Here is a 6,000-nt window from a genome sequence, read left to right as displayed (position 1 = left end):
GTGAAAAAATCTCTTCTTACAGAAAGACTAACAAAGATACTACATAACAGCAGGACAGCAATAATTAAACATTTAACATTTTACAAAGACAGGTCTGCTGAGGTTATAGAATTAAAAATCTAACTAAACTGCTAAGTTTATAGAAAAAATGAACATTTAAGGTTTTAGAAAGACATCAACTAAACTGCTAAAGTTACAGAAATGTACCCTCTAAAGTTATAGAAAGTCAGTCAACCTGAAAAAAGAAAAATAATGTTATAGAAATACAGCTGCTAATTAAACATCTAATGTTATGGACACAGCTAACTAACCTGCTGAAGAAACAAAGCTAACATAATGTATACAGAAAAACAACATAGCAGCTAATGGCCGAGAGCTAACTGGACTGCAGGTGATTTTTGTTATTTAAAATGGTCAGACAATTTATTTTTTAAACGGTCATCATATTACAACCTCTTCATTAGTTTACTCTTTAACTACATATCAGACTTTGTGTAAGACATAAGAGGAGATGTAAACTCCTCTATGTTACTGCGTTCAGTGTGGGAAAGTATTTAATGATTTTTGTGGGATTTTTGTTTGTTTGTTTGTTTTTCAGGGACTGCAGGGAAACTTTTAAAGTAAAAAAACAAGTTTTTTCCTCTTGTTTTATTATAGGTTAAATTTATTTGAATGAATTTCTTTTATAAAACAGCATCATGTTGAATTTGAGTTAATATTTAATTATCAAAAGCATTTTCATTGCTTAGTAAAACTTTTTAGCAGTTATTTTTTATTATATAGTAACAATAATCAGGTTAATTTCCATCTTTGTGTCTATTTATCTTAGTTAAAAAAACATCCTCATGACATCATCATCATCACATGAAGAACCAGACCAGAACCAGAACATATTCCCACCTGTAGCTTGTAAATTACAAGTTGTAATGACGTCACACTCCCCCTACATTTGGACTCTAATCGGACATAAATCATAATAAATAATAAATCGGACATATTGTGGTTGTGGTTGTGGAGGACCCCCCCCCCCCCCTCAAAAACACACAGAGAACAGGAATCCCCCCCCCCCCCCCCCCCCCCCCCCCCGCTCCTCTGTATTGAACACGCCAATAGGCTTTTGGTGCTTTCAAGTCCGGTCGGAAATGTCGCAATTAACATGGTGCGACTGGGTTGCCAAATATAATATGAACAAAACATGAGAGTTCTGCATGGTGCTGAGGTTTTTAGCTGATTGAAGGTTTAGAGCAGTTTATTATTATTATCATTATTTTTTTTTATTATTTTACATGTGTGCAAACACACTCCGACATAATGCATTTTTGTTTATAAATCAAACTAATCGATATAAGTTGGGCATGATTTAGTAGACAACAATAACTTGAATGGAAAAGAGAACAGTATTCGTTTTTTTTCTATATTGATCAAATATGAGCAGCACTTGAAGGCAGCATGAAGACTCCTGCTCCCCCACCCCCCTCACTCACTCTCTCTCTCTGCACAAACACATTCACCCTGCGGGCTCGGTGCTGGGGCTGTTGGAAGCCGGTGGAGGGGCTGGGAGAGGTGCACGGGGAGGCGGTTAGGGTGATGAGGAAACGAGTTGATGTGCCCTGGAAGTAATTCTTTCACCCCTCTCCCCCTCCCCCCAAAACACACACACACACACAAGGTTAGAGAGAGAGAGAGAGAGAGAGAGAGAGGACCACCGGCAGCCTTTAACACGTGGGGATCAGGGTGACCAGGCCCACTGCTGATGGGCTTGAAAATCTCTCTGCCCCCATGTTTGTTAACTCTTGATTATTTACAATAAATTCCTAATAACAAAACAAGATGGCCGATATTAAAAAAAGATTAAACAATGATTTCCTCTTGTATTTTGATATAGTTTAAAAGTACTTAACATCAACTTAATTCAAGTACACCTGTTTAATTAAATATGATAAATCATGTGAGATATTTTTTGACAAGTCAAAATAATACATGCACTCCGGCAATTATATAGTTTCAGCAGCTGTAAAAAAATACATCTTTAATACATAGAAACATGTAAAAACAATAATGATTTTTCCTAATTTTTTGTTCGGGTTTAGAAGGGAATACAACACAAAACAAATCAAATCAAATAATCAACACCTTTAAAATGTATTTTTAAAAATGATTTTCATTTTTTTTCAATATATTAAACTTACGCTGCTTTAATTATCATAAACTAGCAAGGCTAACTTTTCTTTTAGATAGATATGTGTGAATGTTTGGCATATCAAGCGTTAAACTGGCTCCTTCACAAGTTAAATTGTGGTTTTAATAATGTACACCTAAAGTTTCACTAAGATAAATGTGCAGGTGTGAGATCTGAAGCCTCGCTGCTGCTGCTGCTGCTGGAAGGACTGGCTGGAAACCAGTGAGCTGTCGCTGGTTAGAAAAAAAAAAAAAAAAAAAAAAGTTTGCGAAAGTGGCCTGACGTCACACTCCCACAATGCTTACCGCCCCATAACTCCGCTGCAGCCTGAGCAGAGCCAGACACACTCTCAGGCCCCGAATATAGAAAAATTATTGAAAAAAATCGGAAAAAATAATAAAACAACAGATCGAGAGGAGAAAAGAACGGGGAGCGGTGGCGTGGGCTCTCCCACGGCGGGTTTCTGGTCCGGTCTCGGGATGGAAGGTTACCGGGGCTCCATGTGAAATTGACTAATGCGGTGCTGGAAAGTTTTTGGTGGGTAAACTGCTCGTTTTTTTTTAGCTCATAATGTGGCTGCACGTCGTCATGTGTGCATGTGTGCGTTTTAAAACAACTTTGTATCAACTCTTGCTGACTGCGCGACGTGCGCGACACTTGAATTGTTGTGAATGTGTTGTTAACCATCTCGCAATCGGACTTTGCGTAATTTTGCTTATTCTGTTTGTGGCAGCGTGGAAGGAACCTGGCTATTTAATATTAATTACTCGATCGGCTGCTCTGCTTCTGCTGGGGTTTGTTGTTGTTGTTGTTGTTGTATTTATTTTTTTGTTCGGTAGATCTGTTCCTAAACACGAAATGTGTGAAGTTGTTCCACACGGTGCACTTTGTCCAGCGGCCCTCGCTGTTGACGTTTGATGTTCTTTGCAAGTTTATGGCGATCCGCTGAGTTTTAAGTAATTTCCGAATATTTATCATGTGTGGCATGGCACAGCAGAGGAGAGGGAGAGATAGAGAGAAGATCCCGTGGTGTGTGTGTGTGTGTGTGTGTGTGTGTGTGTGTTAGTTTGCCAGAGAAAAAAAAAGTTGTAGACGTTTGTGTGTGCGCATCATACATTCTTTAAATTAGGAGTTTTGATATTCAGTGGCCTCCTCTGGGCTGGCTGAGTCGGCCCCCATCCACTTAGCTTATGCTTCATGCCACTGATGGGGTGTGTGTGTATGTGTGTGTGCTTTTTCTTGTAAACGGGTAAACAACAACCTTAGAAGAGTGGGGTCAGAATGTGTGTGGGGGGGTTCAGCCGTGCACTTGCTACTGATAGCTGGCTGGGCTGCAGGCATTCGTTGTCACTCAGGAGAGTAAAGATGAGCTCAGGTATTCTGCAGGGGACACTTGTGATGTGCTGTTTGTGTTACACTGTCACAGTTTACTTCCAGATGACTGCAGTGTGTTTTCCTGCTGACCTCAGAGTGAACTTTGGGATATTTAATGAAGTTCAGGTGCTTGCATTACATTACAGCTAGAAGCAGACGTCCTGTGGTTGTGTGCGTGTAATACACACATCTACAGTGTAGCATTACAGCATTGACAGTACTTGGAAATTGATTATTGAAAATAGTTTCAGATAAATTTCTTGTTGATGGACTAATCTGTCCACACACTACAGATCTGGTGCCCACATTACCTGTACATTGATAATGATTTAGTGTATTTACTCTGATTACTTTTGGAAAAATGACCATAAAACACTTAAGGCAGCACTAATTAAATATATGATGCTGCATAGTACGTTCCTTGTTATCAATACATTCTGCTGAAGTGGGTTTAGGTGGGTTTTTCCCTCCACTTTAACCCCTGCAGGTCTGAGTGTACCATCAAGGCCTCCGGCTACATAATAAGGAAATGGAAGTGAGTTTGTCACGAGACAATGGCTTTGTTGCCAGTAGCGGTGCAAGTCGAGACCCATGTGTTGATGTTTGCTTCTCTCTCACTTATACCCAGCATGGGTGGCGACGGAACCTCCCCGCAGCCTTTGGCAGATGTCATATCTCAAACGGTTTGAAAGCACTGTTGTTGTTATTGTGTGCTGTGTTTTAAGCAATAATACTTGAGGTCAAAGGTGAATGTGTGACTCCGAGTATATGCATGAGTTTGATACATATGTCCCATATTTGTTTTTGAAGATGATTCTCAGTGGTTTTGATCATGGTGAATTTCTCCTGTGCCTTAGTCTGATGTCTTAGCATGCTTAGCTTCCACTGAGCCAGCTTCTTCTCATTAGCTTCCATGCATTGCTTTACATTACTTCCATGCCCCTGTGGTCGGGAGGCAGCACGTTTCATGTTTGCCTTTGTGATTGAGCGAGTGTGTTTGCCTGAGAGAGCTCGCACACATGCCTGTTTGTGAGTTGTGCGCGTGCACGTGTGTTCCTGGGCTCCTAGTGTGTATGTATGTATGTATATGTGTGTGCGTGTGTGAGAGAGAAAGAGAGAGAGAGAGCGCTGTTTTTGAGTTGGAGGGAGGTCTTCTCCTCTGAAAAATCCCCCACAATTCCTCGCACCTCTGCGGGCAGCGGTGGTGGTGGCGGCAGCAGTGACGGTGGCGGCGGCAGCAACAGCAGGCTGATTTCCATGAGAAAAGAGCATCAGTTGGGTTAATGGGAGGGACAGCCCTCTGAGGGGACAAATGGTAGTTAATAACCAGGGAAGAATCGGAAAAGCTCTGATCCCTTTCTTTGTACTTCTTCACCTTCTTGAGGCAGGGATGGGATGGGGTTGGGTTGGGGGTGCAGAGGAGATGGGGTGAGGGAACAAGGGACACTGAGTTCATGCTAGAATGGATGTTATTCGCTCAAAGGGTGCAAGAAGATTGCACTATTTGTTATTTTCTCAGTGAAGCGGCAAGCCGAGAGCCTGAGAACTACGACGGAGTATGGGACATCCCGTATACATGTATATGCAAGGCGTGTACTCATAATTACACTTGATGTGTTTATATGCATGCGTGTTCGTTGTCATAGGACGAGCAGGATTTATTTATTTGTGATATGTGGGGTTTCACACAGTAGCTGCCGGTCCTTCAGGCCACACCGAGAGAGGGGAGGAGGTTAGGGAGTGTTGAGAATGAGACGGAGAGGCTAAATCCTAAACTCAGAATGATGCTTCAGAATATCTATGCAAGTACAAAAATGAGCCCTACCTAAGAACTGATTTGACTTTTGAAAATATAAATCATAATACAGGGTAGAGCTGAAGGCACTCCAGCTTGCACGGTTAATGAGTGGTCATGTGAGTTTCGATTAGATGATGTTACATGGTACAGAGGACTTATTTTATTTCTTTATTCTAACTTCCAAGTGGCCTATAGCCTATGTTAGTCATGCATAAATTATGTTAAAACATGTATAAATGATAAATGACATGATTCGTTACAACAGGCAAAAGAGCTGTGTGTGTACACACATTTGAATAATGTTGGGCTGTAAAAATTGGGTTCAGGCTTTTAAAAAGCTGTCGATTAAATCAGGCTCTTTACAGCTCTAATACAAGGTGCTGTATGCATCCAGTTATCCAGCGCTAGCAGAAAGCAGTGTGGAGGCCAGTTAGTGTAACTTTTGCTGGACTCTAAAACTCAGCTTTAAAAACCGCTGCTTGGATACAGATGGATAAAGCTCGAGGCTGGGATGCCAAAGAGGCGACAAACGCATCATAGCAACGTATCTAACATTATCCCAGAAGGGGTTTTTCTATGTGGCTTGGATGGTGGCTACTCTTAGCCAATATTAGCAACACTATTAAAACTGCACATTGCTTTTGTGTTT

The 6,000-nt window shown here is 41.1% G+C and overlaps 1 protein-coding gene across 2 annotated transcripts in view; it reads left to right on the top strand.

Annotated features, from left to right (window-relative positions):
• Nucleotides 1–2,494: 2,494 nt before the first annotated feature.
• Nucleotides 2,495–6,000, top strand: part of plagl2 (pleiomorphic adenoma gene-like 2) — a 32,268-nt gene continuing 28,762 nt past the window's right edge. The window contains exons 1-2 of one of the 2 annotated variants that reach the window (XM_028409837.1): nucleotides 2,495–2,716; nucleotides 4,182–4,236. The gene's annotated coding sequence lies outside the window, so the exon portion shown is untranslated. The remainder of the gene's footprint in view (nucleotides 2,717–4,181; nucleotides 4,237–6,000) is intronic. The other variant, XM_028409836.1, reaches the window with a different exon arrangement.

The sequence above is a fragment of the Parambassis ranga genome, chromosome 7 (assembly GCF_900634625.1).
Source record: "Parambassis ranga chromosome 7, fParRan2.1, whole genome shotgun sequence".
NCBI classification, from domain to species: Eukaryota; Metazoa; Chordata; class Actinopteri; family Ambassidae; genus Parambassis; species Parambassis ranga.
The sequence above is the reverse complement of the archived record's forward strand: the minus strand, read 5'-3'. Positions and strand labels throughout refer to the sequence as shown.